We start from the raw sequence: 16,533 nt of genomic DNA, 5'->3' as shown, positions 1-16,533 counted from the left end.
GTGGAAGAAAGGCCATGGGTTACACATTAAGGAAACATTTGCCTTTGGAGCAACAAAGTTTTACAGGCTGTTAGAGGAAGCCTATCAGAGATGATTTGGTCAGTTGCCTGCTGACCATATGGTAACCTCGTGTCACTCTTAGAAGGGTTAGGTCAGGGACCTTAGCTTGTGCTCTCCCCCCGCCCCCATCCCAGATTGATTGTTCCAAGGAACTCGACACCATCAAGATATGTCTGACCTCAGGGTCTTAGCTGAAATCACCAGATCTCAAGAAGGTCTTCCTAAAGAGCTTGCCCTGCAGCTTTCAAGTCAGCATATGCTGTGGCCCACACCCCTCATGTGCCCCTCCACTCCTTTCATTGGCAGTGAGTCTCTGAAAGGTCTGTTTGCATTTGGGCTGCATCTCTCCTCAACTTGCCATGTAGGTGAATGGCCCCCATACACACGTCTGTCACCGTACTGGAACATGACACTGTGACTCTGTTTATGGGGACAGTCCCTAATGTTGGAAAGGATCCTGGAAGGCAGGCCCAGGCATGCTGCCTTGGTTGCTGAATGGATCATATGGTAAGTGAGGGGGGATGTCTAGGGTAGTGACAAACAGGAGGTCTGGGGGCTTAGGGAAGTGGCTGATAATCAGCTGGCACTCTAAAAGCTCAATATAGTGATAATAGTCTGCCCCTCTCTTGGGCCCTCGAAGTCCAAGATCCTCAAGGAAGAGCTTTGATGACAAAAAGTAGCTCTGTCCAGTCGTAGCAGTTTGGTCTGTATAAAGAGCACAGCATCATCATTAGAATACACAGTTCTGGCCAAGCCACTTGCAGGCTGTGTCTCTGGCCCATTGCTTATTCTCTGCAAGCCCTGGCCCTTCAGTCATGAAATGTAATGGTGACACCTACTTCACAGGGTGTTTTGAAGATCAAAGGTATGGGAAAACACTCAGCCTAATGACTTCTACATAGAAACCATGCAATTATCCCTGGAATACTGTTGTGTGGAAGGGACCTGGATTAGATCTCAGCCGATTCCCTGGGACATATGAGAAAGCTGAGGTCCTGGGATGTTGTCACTTCCTTGTGATCACCCAGGAGTTTAATCACAAGCCCAGAAGAGGAACACAGGTTTCCTGGCTCCCAGTGGAATGCTTTTCATTCTACATTACACTGCCTCTCTTATCCTTTTACAAATGATGATATACCATAGCTTTGCCCCTGTGGTATGTGGTATGTTAATGTGTTCATGTTAGTAACATTTTCCTGTAGAACAACAAACAGCAAAAAGTAAGTATAAAATGAGATTTTACTCATAAAGGATAAAACCTATAGAGGAATGCTTAATGAAGGGCCTGGGCATGTGGCGTGGGGGATTCACACATACAGGCCATGAATTCACTTCTTTCCAGAATGACAAGTCAGTGTGATGCTCGCTGTCTATTGTCCTCACAAAGACTTCCCAGTTATTCTCTACGCTGACTCTCTGGAAGCTCAGGTAGGGACTATCCTCTGACAGAACACAGATGGTCCTCCCCTGGGAACCGTTGCCTGGAAGTCTGCCAAGAATCTGCATTTCTGTCTCTCTCTGGCAGTTTCACGATGATGTTTAGAAGCAGCGATGTGAAGTGAATAGCCACAGAGTGGAGAGTTCTTCCATCAAGTTAGCATGACCCCTGACAGCTGGGAACAGCAAACTCGCTTTTAAAGAAAACTGCCAAAGGGTCACCCTGCTCTAGCTTTTCTTTAGTTACCCAACACCAGCACACGGGTTCGTGTGTGGAGACAGCAAAGGAAACACGCCCCAGGCCCAGACTTTAGCTGCCTTCCCTTTCCCTGCCTCCTCCCCAACCTGCAGACCTGTAAGCAAGCAGCTCCGCTGAGGGAAGATGCAATGTGGTTCTGTGGTTCACTGGTTGGTGTGTGTCTGTGTGTATGTGTGATTTTTCCAGAGACACAAACTCTCCACAGTCACTAAGGCAGCAGAACATGTTCTAACTTCCAAGATGCAGAAGAAGCAGTCACAATCTGTCAGAAAACAACTGTTCGCCAAAGAACGCTCCCAGAAGCACTAACCTTAGTTTAATATGTTATTGATTTTCTAAACTGTTAACTATGGTTTATAATAGCATTATCCTACATGATACTACACATTACATCAATTATTACCTAGTTTATTAAAGCATTAATGTTGCCTTCAGCAGTTAGCTGAAAAACTGATAGTACGTGTGAGACTTAAAATAAGGGATTTCCCAATGTACATTCGTTAAGTATTTTAAATGGCTTATAGGAGCTCTTCAGTACATTCCAGACTCTTTTTGTCTTTCTCTTATCTCCCCTACCCCCCAAAAAAGAGCCTGTACTGTGCAAGTGTGAAGCACCAGTGGGTTTAGTGAGGTGATCCACAATTATCCATTAGAAGATATTTGCATAGTTAATTAAATATCACTACTGATTGAAAGGTGTGTGTGCATGAGCACATGCATGCAGATGGAGAACTTAGGAATAAAGTAAAGGGTTTTAAACTATTTAAAAGCAGTGGGTATTGTCCCATTGTTGGTGCAAGGCAAGATTCTCGTCTTTTCTTTTACAGGTAGTGTATTAGTCTGCTAGGGCTGCTATGATAAAATACCACAGACTGGGTGGCTTAAACAACATAAGTTTATTTTCTCACAGTTCTGGCAGATGAAGGTCCAAGATCAAGGTGCCATCAGGGTTTGCTCCTGGTGAGGCCTATCTACCTGGCTGCCTTCTCACTGTGGCTTCACATGGTTTTCCCCCTGGGTGTGTGTACAGAGAGGGAGAGAATTCTGGCATCCCCTCCCCTTCTCATGAGGATGCCATGCCTACTAGATTAGGACCCCGCCCTCACAACCTCATTTATCCTTAGTTCTCTCCTTAAAGGCCCTATCTCCACACTTAGTCATATTGGGGATGGGGCTTCAACATACCAATTTGGTAGGGACACAGTTCAGTCCATAGCAGGAAAGCAGCATGTCTAAGTGGAACATCTTGGACATTGGAATCCATTTGACCTGGTTTGGGGTTCCATTGATGCCAGCTGTGTGGCTTTGGGCAAATTATGTCATCTTTCTGTGCCTCAGTTTCCTCATCTGCCTACCTTTCAGGTTGCTAGCCTTCAGTAGATATAAACTATAGTTATTTTCATTGCTTATTTCATGCAATTACTTGTTGAGGACTCTGCCTTACTCTTTGTATAACTTGTTTTAAAAAAAAACCTTATAAGAGGATTCTTTTTCACTCTCTGAATGTGTTTTTTTGTGTTCTTACATGTAGGGGGTGGTGGTTTGCTTCCAGTTTGAGTAGAAGTTCTTTGAGGGCAGGGAACATTCCATCTTATATTTCTTTTTATCTGGCACCTCACTTAGTATATTTTACATAGCAAATACTCAAGATAGTCATGATATTTTTGTTGGTTAGAAAGTTATTGCACCTGCCTTCTTGATTTTCGGGGCCACTTTTTTTTCTCTATCCCTGCTGCTGCTGCTGCTAAGTTGCTTCAGTGGTGTCCGACTCTTTGCGACCCCATAGACGGCAGCCCACCAGGCTCCCCCATGCCTGGGATTCTCCAGGCAAGAACACTGGAGTGGGTTGCCATTTCCTTCTCCAATGCATGAAAGTGAAAAGTGAAAGTGAAGTCGCTCAGTCGTGTCCGACTCTTTGCAACCCCATGGACTGCAGCCCACCATGCTCCTCTGTCCATGGGATTTTCCAGGCAAGAGTACTGGAGTGGGGTGCCATTGCCTTCTCCGTCTCTATCCCTACCTCTCCTTTAACATGGCCCTGTTAATGAATTTTAGCACATTATATGGGATTGTTGAAGTCCTGAAATTAGTAACTAATTGTTGATGTTTATGCCTTATTTTCTACCTCATTCTAGAAAGTAACTGTCAGTATATGGTAAGTCCTGAAATGAAAGGATCCACTTGTGTCGATGTCAGCTATTGAACTGAAGTCAATCAATTTCTGACAAAGTTCCCCTCTAAAGAGCAGAGGCAGACTATTAGCAATTAAGTTTAAGTTATTGTTTATGTTAGTTCCTACATGGTAGTAATTTTTCCTGTTTTTATGAAGGGTCTGTGTAATATATTTCAAGCTCCTATTATTAATATTTATAAATTTTCTCTAAGGTTGTGATTTTCAGAATAGGAATATGTTGACTTACTGTGTGTGGTTAATAGTTTGAACAAATAGTCAACTATGTCTGTTTGGGCTAAAATGAAGTAGAAGACATTTTAGTTCAAGGAGCTTATGGCCCAATATGAGACATAATCTATGGTGATATAACAAATGAAAATATAATACTCTAATCAAGATTCAGATGAGAATGCTGTTTGAGCTCATCAAGATTATAAGTCATTACAGAGAATGATCAACTTATATTTCCTTATATCTTCACCATAACTGTTTTGGTGCCAGATAGAATTAACATTCATAGACATTCCATGAATAACCATTTTCTTGACATATGCTGCGGCTGCTGCTAAGCCGCTTCAGTCGTGTCCGACTCTGTGCGACCCCATAGACGGCAGCCCACCAGGCTCCCCCATCCCTGGGATTCTCCAGGCAAGAACACTGGAGTGGATTGCCATTTCCTTCTCCAGTGCATGAAAGTGAAAAGTGAAAGTGAAGTCGCTCAGTCGTGTCTGACCCTCAGCGACCCCATGAACTGCAGTCTTCTAGGCTCCTCCATCCATGGGATTTTCCAGGCAACAGTACTGGAGTGGGGTGCCATTGCCTTCTCCTTATTGACATATAGTTGATTTATAATCTTGTATTAGTTTAAGATATGGCATAGTGATTCAGTATTTGTGTAGATTATACTACATTCAAAGTTATTGCAAAAAATGGCTATAATTGCTTGTGCTGTACAATATATTATTGCTTTTTATTTTATACATTGTATTCTGTATCTCTTAATCCTCTACCCATATTGTGCCCTTTCCCCCATTCTTCTCCTCACTGGTAACCACTAATTTGTTTTCTGTATCTGTGAGTCAGTTTCTCTTTTGCTATATATATTCCTTTGTTGTATATTTTTAGATTCCTCATGTAAGTGATATCATACATAATTTGTCTTTCTCTGTCTATTTCACTCAGTGTAATATTCTCTCAGTCCACCCATGAGCTCACAAGTATTTTGACCTACACTGGAAAGTTTTCTGACAAATCTTCAGTCTCTGTCATTTTTTCTTCACAACTCTAGATGACAAAGACTGTGAATATAATAAAAGAACATATAAATGACTTGCCTTGTGGCAGCCAAAATGGCTGCACATAGGCGACTTGAGCAAAGGTTGGGGTGAGCCCTCACTTGGCTGATGAAGACCGGAGGAGGCAACGACTGCTGGGAGAAGAGTGTAAGGCTCAAGATGGAAAATCATGAACCAGATGGTACTATCAAGGAGAACTTAATTGATATCATAGCCAGAAAAATTAACGAACTTCTAGAAGCAGAAAGAAATCTGCTTGAAAATGGATTAACATATTGGACTTAATGCTGCTCTCTGTTGCCTAATAGGAAACAGTCTTTTTCGATGCATCTTACATGTGACACAGGCTGCTGGCTTACCAGTGGCGTTGATCCCATTTTTGACAGCAAACATATCTTACAAACGTTTTGTAAGTTTACCTTTGAATACAGGTGATCTGCATTGTGAAACCTGTACCATAACACAAGGTGGATTGGTTGGTCTTGTTTTCGGTGGCCTGTACCCTGTTTTCTTAGCTGTCCCTGTGAATGGTGGTCTGGCAGCTAGGTATTATTCAGCTCTGCTACCAGAGAAAGGAAACATCTTAAATTACTGGATTAGGACTTTTAAGCCTGTCGTTAGAAAGATGTTATTTCTCATTTTGCTCCAGACTGGGTTTGCTGCATACATTGGGTCTAGACAATATAAACTACTTATAAAGGCTCTTTAGTTACCCAGAAGTTGAGTGATTGTTAAGCAGATCTGTACACAAAAATAAAACTAACCTACATCTAAGTATAAATAAACAGACTTGTATATAAAAATAAAATGACTTGCCGTTTTAAAGCTAATATGTACTTAGGTGTGTATTTCCATGCATGAGTCAACAAGATATACCTGCTTTATTAATAATGCAATAACAGTGATGTTTTTATGCATAATCAAATTAATTGTTTCACCGCATTGCTGCTGCTGCTGCTGCTAAGTCACTTCAGTCGTGTCCGACTCTGTGCAACCCCATAGACTACAACCTTCCAGGCTCCTCGTTCCATGGGATTTTCCAGGCAAGAGTACTGGAGAGGGATGCCATTGCCTTCTCCAGTTTCACTGCATTACTCAGTTCTAAACCTCTCTCTAGCCTCCAGCTTAGTGTATCTCCTTAAAATCTGAGTGTAGACTGCTGCATTGTGAAGTCCTAGGGTTCTATCAGGAGCTGATATTGGGTTATTTCACACCAGAACATGCCCCTCCGAGGGCTTTTTCTCTAGGTTTCCTCTTTCTTTGAATGATACTGCCAGTGTCCTGTCCCAGTCTCACCTGCACAAGTCATCAATATCATTCATCTTTTACGTCTGCCTTTTCCCTGTCCTCATCCCTCAACTGCAAGCAGTGATTAAGATACGAGCCTTCTAGGAGTTCCAAGTCTGGCCCCATCTTTCTTTGTTTCAGTTTCCATTGCTTTTAGTTCAAGTTATCATTATCTCTTGCTTCTCTGGAAGTGATTGTCCAGTCAGCAGTTTCTCTTTGCTCCCGTTATTAGTGTGGATCTCTCTGTCACTCAGTGTCTATATAAATATGAGCTTGATTCCACCTCAGTAGTGGGCTGCTGTTACCTCCATTCATACCCCACCAATCTATTGCTTACATTATGCACATACTGGCATGCCCTACTTCTCCCCATATCCATACATCTAAGGTTTGTTCCTTCTTTAATCCTATCAAAACTCTCTATTTCCACAAAGCATTTCCCTTTCCATTAAACCATAATACCTCAACTGTAACCTTTGGCTGACATTCATCACAGACTCCCTATTTCAGTGATTACTGGTATACTTAAAATTCTTTCCGGTTAGAAGCTGTAATTAATTTATATAGTATCTAATCTTAGGCTACATGTCTAAATTTCATCCTCACTGTCTTATACCTAAAGAATATGAAAAGAAGGAAAGTTTAAACCATACTAGGTTTGTGGAAGAAATAAAATAAATAAACCAATGAAATAGAGTTTGGGAACATGAGAAATTTGGAACAAAACCAGGCAAAATCATGTATTAGAGTATCAGACAAATTCATGCATTATTTCTTAAATAGAAAGAGTCTTAAACTTTCCTTTAAAAATCACAATTATTAGACAAACTCTTAAATATAGATAAATCGTAGAAAGAAAAATGGAGATAATATGTATTCATCAAACCATTTTATTGCCCCACACCCTTTGCATTTAAAATATTATTAACTGCTAATAGGGGAATTCAGCAGGGATGGCTTGAAACAATGGCTGCATTGTGAGATGGACTACATAATTTTCACTTCAAATCCCAATTTAATTGAATTTATACATATCAGCATCTAGAAATTACCTTGGAAAAACATTTTTGTCATCATGAAAGCATTGTATTAAGATAGTATGCTATTTTTGTTTCTGTTTATCAGGAATACTACCACATACCAATTATAAAAAAATTATAAGTAATTGTCTGTAGCGTATGTGATACCAAACAGAAGAATTGGAATTAATTGCTTTCTTTTTAAAAACAATTTTATTTATTTATTCATTTATTTGCTTGTGCTGGGTCTTAGTTGCAGCATACAGGATCTTGTTCCCTGATCAGGGATCGAACCCAGGTGCCCTATAATGGGAGCACAAAGTTTTAGCCAGTGGGCCACCAGGGAAGTCCTCAATTACTCCCTTTAAGCAGCATTTTTAATGACTTACATTGAAAAGCCATGTAGATCATGCAGAATAATGACAATTATGTATTTATGCCCATGTACTTTAAGAATCAAAAAGTCATGATGGTTAGTAAAGTGGTTAGAATGTTAGTCTCTGGTTACACTGTTAGCCCATTCCTGGTGGATGTTAACATATTTATAGTGTTATCTCACAAAGTTTTTGTTCCAGGACACTAGACTCACAAGATGCTCCAAGATTAAAAGAGTTCATGTGAACATAGTTGAATTGTCATAGTTAAATAATTCAACTAAGTAATTGAATTAACAAATAAATTGGGGAGAAAGTTTACCCCTTCTTTAATTTAGAGAGCAATTCTAATAAGTGAAGAAGGATTGAAGGTAATAGAAAAATCATTTGGGGCAAACATGACAGAAAAAACTGGTGCGTAAAGAACTGTTGGTTGATAGTAAAACTAGTGGATGAAAGTACGGAAAGCAACGAGATATTTGCATAGTGTCAAAAGCTGTGCACATAAGACATTTATTAATTACAAAAGGAAAAGCAGTAACTTTATGTTGGAGAAATTCAGCAGAGACCACTGTCAGGGAGGAAGAAAACTTTCCTCTAACCTTCTAGATTCTTCTGGCTTGTCTAAGAATTAAATTGACATGAGACAGATTAACAGAAGAAAATCTAATTGAATGCCACACATACAGAAACCCATCTTACATGAATGGTTCTGAGTCAGAAAGGTGTAATGAGGTATACATGCCATCCCAATTTAAGTAATGGGATTAAGGGATGGAATTTCAGAGAGGGTGGGAGGGTAAGTCACAGCACAATAAGAAGGACATATTTAGTAATTAGATGTTTGTCCTGCCATAGAAATGGGTCATAAAAAGTTATTTCTAGTATTGTCTATTATTTCGGCACTGCCCTCAATTTTAATTATTTAAAGAAAAGGTAAAAGTTTATCTTGGGCCCGTAGCATCTAGATTGCCTGTGGCTGAAAATAATTTGCATGCCAAAATGGCATATTTTCAGGAAGGCTGTTCTGAACCCCTGCACCACACAAGCAAGTGATCAAATTTAACACCATCTCTAAGAAGACACTTTAGCATCATCAATCCATGATATGATGTACTCAGGGCTAATTAAATTGCATGAACTCACTCTAATTGTGGGGAAACACAAAACATTCAAACTGGGGAACATTCTACAAGATATCGAATCAGTACTGTTAAAAAGTGTGTGTATCATGAAGTACAAAGAACAACATAGGAGGGACTTTCCTGGTGGTCCAATGGTTAAGAATCCGCCTTGCAATGCCAGGGACGTGGGTTCAATCCCTGGTCAGAGAATTAAGATCCCACATGCCATGAAGCAGCTAAGCCCACGTGCTACAATTAGACACTCTGCGTGCCACAAGGAAAGATCCCATGTGACGCAACAAAGGAGACCCTGCATGCTTCAACTAAGACCCCATACAGCCAAATAAATATATTAAAAAGAACAACTGAGGGGCAGTCATAAAATAATAAGACATAACACATGAACATAACGTGGGTACCTGTGTTGGCTAGTGGACTAAAAAAAAATGTCATTAGTGCGAAGATTAGCAAAATTCCACAAAGATCTACAGTTTAGTTACTTGTATCATTGTTAATGTTCTGAATTTGATCATTTACATCTTGGTTATATAAGGTGTTTCCATTAGGACATGTTCAATGGAAGTTATACATGAACTATCTGTATTAATTGTTACAGCTTTTCTGTAAATCTAAAATTTATTTAGAAATTATTTCAAAATTTAAAGAAATTAAAACCAAGAACTAGTTAGAAGGGACTCCACATGGCCAAACTTGGGGCAATTCAGGCCTCAAAAAAGTGTGATGGTAGTAATGGATTTTAACACCTTGAATACAGAAATATCCAAAAATTTTGTTTAGCCATATGCAGCTACATGGAAAAGGGCTGATTATGTAATGGTGAAGTGAAGGGGGGGGGGGCGAATTTTGCCACCGCCAAAATATACTAGAGAACAAAACGACATGAGAAACTAATGTATTATACTTAAAGAGCCCAAACACACTTTTTACATTTGCTCATCCTGAAGTTTCACATTTTAGTGAATAGCTTTCTGTATTTAAACTTTACAAATTGGACTTTACATACTACCTTCCTAAAAGGGAAATTCAGCCTTGTTAAATTTCAACTTTGTTTTTCTTCTTTCGGTTGTAGGTGAAATCATGAACAAGTTAGCTTTCTTGCTCCTGGGATTGTCTATCTTTTTCTTCAAAAATAAAAATGGTCATTTATTTCAACACCGTATATTAGTCAAAAGATATTTATGTGAGACTACAAAGAATTATCTAGTAGATGATAGTTTGATGTAAGTGAAATTTTCTGTTTTATTACATATCCTTGGCATACACTATGTAAGTTTCAGGTGTACAACATAGTGATTTGGTATTTTCAGTCACTCAGTCCTGTCTGACTCTGCGATCCCAGGGATTGCGGCACGCCAGGCCTCCCTGTCCATCACTAACTCACAGAATTTACTCAAATTCATGTCCATTGAATCCATCATGTCATCCAACCATGTCATCCTCTGTCAACCCCTTCTCCTCCTGCCTTCAATCTTTCCCAGCATCAGGGTCTTTTCAAATGATACAGTTCTTCGCATCAGGTGGCTAAACTACTGGAGTTTCAGCTTCAGCATCAGTCTTTCCAATGAATATTCAGGCTGATTTCCTTTAGGATGGACTGGTTGGGTCTCTTTGCAGTCCAAAGGACTCTCAAGAGTCTTTTCCAACAGCACACAGTTCAAAAGCATGAATTCTTCAGCACTCAGCTTTCCTTATAGTCCAACTCTCACATGCATACATGACTAATGGAAAAATCATAGCCTTGACTAGATGAACCTTTGTTGACAAAGTAACGTCTCTGCTTTTTAGCATGCTGTCTAGGTTGGTCATAACTTTTCTCCCAAGGAGTAAGCATCTTTTAATTTCATGGCTGCAGTGATTTTGGAGCCCAGAAAAATAAAGTCTGCCACTGTTTCCACTGTTTCCCCATATAATTTGCCATGAAGTGATGTGACTGGATGCCATGATCTTAGTTTTTTGAATGTTGAGCTTTAAGCCAACTTTTTCACTCTCCTCTTTCACATTCATCAAGAGGCTAGTTATTATTCGCTTTCTGCCATAAGGGTGGTGTCTTCTGCATATCTGAAGTTATTGATATTTCTCCCAGCAATCTTGATTCCAGCTTGTGCTTCCTCCAGCCCAGCATTTCTCATAATGTACTCTGCATATAAAATAAGCAGGGTGACAGTATACAGCCTTGATGTACTCCTTTCCCTATTTGGAACCAGTCTATTGTTCCATGTTCAGTTCTAACTGTTGCTTCCTGACCTGCACACACGTTTCTCAAGAGGCAGGTCAGGTGGTGCGGTATTCCCATCTCTTTCAGAATTTTCCACAGTTTGTTGTGATCCACACAGTCAAAGGTTTTGGCATAGTCAATAAAGCAGAAATAGATGTTTATCTGGAACTCTCTTGCATTTTTGATGATCCAATGGATGTTGGCAATTTGATCTCTGGTTCCTGTGCCTTTTCTAAAACCAGCTTGAACATCTGGAAGTTCACGGTTCACATACTGTTGAAGCCTGGCTTGAAGAAATTAGAGCATTACTTTTATTAGCGTGTGAGATGAGTGCAATTGTGCAGTAGTTTGAGCATTCTTTGACATTGCCTTTCTTTGGGTTTGGAATGAAAACTGACCTTTTCCAGTCCTGTGACCACTGCTGAGTTTTCCAAATTTGCTGGCATATTGAGTGCAGCACTTTGACAGTGTCATCTTTCAGGATTTGAAATAGCTCAGCTGGAATTCCATCAGCTCCACTAGCTTTGTTTGTAGTGATGTTTCCTTCAGCCCATCTGACTTCACATTCCAGTATGTCTGGCTCTAGGTGAGTGATCATACCATCGTGATTATCTAGGTCATGAAGGTCTTTTTTGTATAGTTCTTCTGTGTATTCTTGCCACCTCTTTTTAATATCTTCTGCTTCTATTAGATCCATACCATTTCTGTCCTTTATTGAGCCCATCTTTGCATGAAATGTCCCCTTGGTATCTCTAATTTTCTTGAAGAGATCTCTAGTCTTTCCTATTCTATTGGTTTTCTCTATTTCTTTGCATTGATTGCTGAGGAAGGCTTTCTTATCTCTCCTTGCTATTCTTTGGAACTCTGCATTCAAATGAGTATATCTCTCCTTTTCTCTTTTGCTTTTTGCTTCTCTTCTTTTCCCAGCTATTTGTAAGGCCTTCCCAGATAGCCATTTTGCTTTTTTGCATTTCTTTTCCATTGGGATGGTCTTGATCCCTGTCTCCTGTACAGTGTCACGAACCTCCATCCGTAGTTCATTCAGGCACTCTGTCTATTGGAGCTAGTCCCTTATCTATTTCTCACTTCCACTGTATAATCATAAGGGATTTGATTTAGGTCATACCTGAATGGTCTAGTGGTTTTCACCACTTTCTTCAATTTCAGTCTGAATTTAGCAATAAGGAGTTCATGATCTGAGCCACAGTCAGCTCTGGGTCTTGTATTTGCTGACTGTATAGAGCTTCTCCATCTTTGGCTGCAAAGAATATAATCAGTCTGATTTCGGTGTTGACCATCTGGTGATGTCCATGTGTAGAATCTTCTCTTGTGTTGTTGGAAGAGGGTGTTTGCTGTGACCAGTGTGTTCTTTTGGCAAAACTCTATTAGCCTTTGCCATGCTTCTTTCTGTACTCCAAGGCCAAATTTGCCTGTTATTTCAGGTGCTTCTTGACTTCCTACTTTTGCATTCCAGTCACCTATAATGAAAAGGACATCTCTTTGGGGTGTTCATTCTAGAAGGTTTTGTAGGTCTTCACAGAACCATTCAACCTCAGCTTCTTCAGAATTACTGGTTGGGAATAGACTTGGATTGCTGTGATATTGAATGGTTTGCCTTGGACACAAACAGATCATTCTGTCATCTGAGATTGCATCCAAGTGCTTAATTTTGGACTCTTTTGTTGACTATGATTGCTACTCCATTTCTTCTAAGGGATTCTTGCCTACAGTAGTAGATATAATGGTGATCTGAGTTAAATTCACCCATTCCAGTCCATTTCAGTTCGCTGATTCCTAAAACGTCGACATTCACTCTTGCCATCTCCTGTTTTACCACTTCCAATTTGCCTTGATTCATGGACCTAACAGGTTCCTATGCAATATTTCTCTTTACAGCATCAGACTTTACTTCCATCACCCTTCACATCCACAACTGGATGTTGTTCTTGCTTTGGCTCCATGTCTGCATTCTTTCTTATGTTATTTCTCCACTGATCTCCAATAGCATATTTGGCACCTACTGACCTGGGGAGTTCATCTTTGAGTGTCTTATCTTTTTGCCTTTTCATTACTGTTCATGGGGTTTTCAAGGCAAGAATACTGAAGTGGTATGCCATTCCCTTCTCTAGTGGACCACATTTTGTCGTAACTCTCCACCATGACCATCTTGGGTGTCCCTACATGGCATGGCTCATAGTTCCACTGAGTTAGAGAAGGCTGTGGTCCCTGTGATCAGATTGGTTAGTTTTCTGTGATTGTGGTTTTCAGTCTGTCTGCCCCCTGATGAATAAGGATAAGAGGCTCATGGAAGTTTCCTGATGGGGGAGACTGACTGAAGGGGAAACTGCGTCTGTTTCTGATGGCGGGGCCATGCTCAGTAGATCTTTAATCTGATTTTCTGTTGATGGGTGGAGCTATGTTTTCTCCCTGCTATTTACCTGGGGCCAAACTACGGTGGGGTGGCTTCCCTGGTGGCTCAGAGGTTAAAGCATCTGCCTGGAATGAGGGAGACCCAGGTTCGATCCCTGGGTTGGGAAGATCCCCTGGAGAAGTAAATGGCAACCCATTCCAGTACTCTTGCCTGGAGAATCCCATGGAGGGAGGAGCCTGGTAGGCTACAGTCCATGGGATTGGAAAGAGTCGGATACGACTGAGCAACTTCACTTTCAAACTATGGTGGAGGTAATGGCGACGTCCTTCAAAGGATCCCATGCATGTACTGCTACACTTACTGCCCTCAATCCTTCAGGAGACCACCACCAACCCATGCCTCCACTGGAGACTCCTGGGCAAGTCTGGGTCAGTCTCTTGTGGGGTCACTTCTCCTTTTTCCTGGGTCCTGGTGCACACAAGGTTCTGTTTGTGCCCTTCAAGTATCTATTCCCAGTCCTATGTAAGTTCTGGCAGCTATATGGTGTGGTTAATGGCAACCTCCTCCAAGAGGGTTGTGCCATACCCACGTCTGCTGCACCCAGAGCCCCTGTCCCTGTGGCAGTCCACTGGTGACCTCTACCTCCACAGGAGACACTGAAAGACAATTCTGTCTCAGTCTCTGTGGGATCCCTGTGTCCTGGTGCACACAAGGTTTGTTTGAGCCCTCTGAGCATTGCTGGTGGGAATGGGGTTTGATTCTAAATGCAAATTTGCCCCTCCTACCATCTTGCTGGGGCTTGCCCTTTGACCTGTATACAGATTTCTCAAGAGGCAGGTCAGGTGTTCTGGTATTCCCATCTCTTTAAGAATTTTCCACAGTTTGCTGTGATCCACACCGTCAAAAGCTTTAGCATAGTCAATGAAGCAGAAATAGATGTTTTTCTTAAATTCTCTTGCTTTTTCTGTGTTCCAATGAATGATGGCAATTTGATCTCTGGTTCCTCTGAGTTTTCTAAATCAACTTGAACATCTGGAAATTCTACATTGTTTTGGGACTTCTTGGCAGTCCAGTGATTAAGACTCAGAGCTTACAGTGCAGAGGGCAAGGTTTTGATCCCTGGTGAGGGAACTAAGATCCCACATGCCAAGCAGTGCAGGATAAAACAAAGAAAAGCTAGATTGTTGTGGGGGAAACAGTCTTCAACAAACAGTGCTCAGAAAACTGGATACTAACATTGCCAAAGAATGAAGCTGAACCGATACCTCACATCATATGAAAATTTATTCAAAACGATTCAAGGACCTAAGTGTAGGAACTAAAACTGTAAAACTCACAGGAAAACAGAGGTAGAAGCATGGAAACAGTCATTGTGGACTGACCATTGGATGCTTAATGTATCATATCATATGAAATATGCATTTCAATAACTAAGAAAAATGTAAATTCATTACTATCCTGATCATTCTTTTTTTTCTTTTTTTTTTTTTTTTTGCTGTGGATTAGTCATATATGGCCTATATTACACTGAGGTAAGTTCCATCTCTGCCCACTTTCTAGAGAGTTTTTTTTTTTTTATCATACACAGGTGTTGAATTTTGCTTTTTGTGCATCTGTTATGGTAATCATATGGTTTATTCTTCAGTTTGTTGATGTGGTGTATCACACTGATTGATTTATGGATACTGAAAAAATTTTGTATCTCTGGGATTAATCCCACTTGATTATGATATATGATCCTTTTAAACCATTTTTGGATTTGGATTACAAACATTTTGTTGAGGATTTTTCATCTATGTTTATCCGTCACATTGGTCTGTAATGTTTTTGTGTATTTGTGTGCTATCTTTGTCTGCTTCTGGTATCAGAGTAATAGTGGCCTCAGAGAATGAGTTTGGGCATGTTTCTTCCTCTGCAATTTTTAGAAATAGTTTTAGAAGGATAGGTGTTAACTCTTCTCTAAATGATTGATAGAATTAACCAGTGTAGACATCTGGCCCTGGACTTTTGTTTGTCAACAATTTTTAAATCACAGTGTCAATTCCAGTGCTTGTGATTGGTCTGTTAATATTTTCTATTTCTTCATGGTTCTATCTTGGGAGATTATACCTTTCTAAGAATTTCTTCTAGATTGTCCATTTTATTGTGTATAGTTGCTTGTAGTAGTCTCCCTTCCTGGGGGCTCTGCATGCTTCCCCCCACACTCTGAAGGTGAGTCTGCCAGATGGCGGGCTGGGAATGGGGTTGTGGGCAGCTACAGTGATGCTGATCCCACCATAGACCTTGGTCACTGGTCCCGCACTGAGCTCTGCTATGGTGCTGCCCTACTTACGTGATCACCCCCTCTCCACCATCCTTCCCTGTTTCTTGGAAGCTGCACTCAGCAGGAACGGTCTTTAGTCAGCATCCCGGTGACATCAGGGTCCAGCTCTGGCTCCTGGCTGGAAAGGCTCATGCCTACTCTGCCCCGATCCCTTGCTCCTGTAGATATTTCCCCCACCAGTATCTCAAATAAATGGATTTGTAAAAATGTTTTTGCTTATTCCACTTGGCATAGTTTGCAAGGCATATTCAACTTGTATCACATATCAGAACTGAATTTCTTTTTAAGATTGAAAAATATCCCATTGCACGTGTGATACATTTATGTCACATTTGTTAAACCTTTCACCTGTCAGTGTACATTTGGGTTGTTTCTACCTTTTAGCTCTTGAGAATCTTGCTTATTTGAACAGTGGATTAGAAATATCTGATAAAATTCTTGATTTTACCTATTTGGGGTATATAGCTAGAGTGTAATCGTTCCATCATATGATAATTCCATTTTTAATATTTTGAAGATTTATGATTGATATGTTTTCTGCAGCAACTACATCATTTTTTCTCTCACACCAGCAA

General features: G+C 40.5%; 1 pseudogene; it reads left to right on the top strand.

The window, feature by feature from the left end:
- The first annotated feature begins 5,297 nt into the window (after positions 1 to 5,297).
- Positions 5,298 to 5,978, top strand: LOC785792 (transmembrane protein 126A-like; annotated as a pseudogene).
- Positions 5,979 to 16,533: the final 10,555 nt, after the last annotated feature.

This window comes from Bos taurus, chromosome X (genome assembly GCF_002263795.3).
Source record: "Bos taurus isolate L1 Dominette 01449 registration number 42190680 breed Hereford chromosome X, ARS-UCD2.0, whole genome shotgun sequence".
In the NCBI taxonomy this organism is placed as follows: domain Eukaryota; kingdom Metazoa; phylum Chordata; class Mammalia; order Artiodactyla; family Bovidae; genus Bos; species Bos taurus.
The sequence above is the reverse complement of the archived record's forward strand: the minus strand, read 5'-3'. Positions and strand labels throughout refer to the sequence as shown.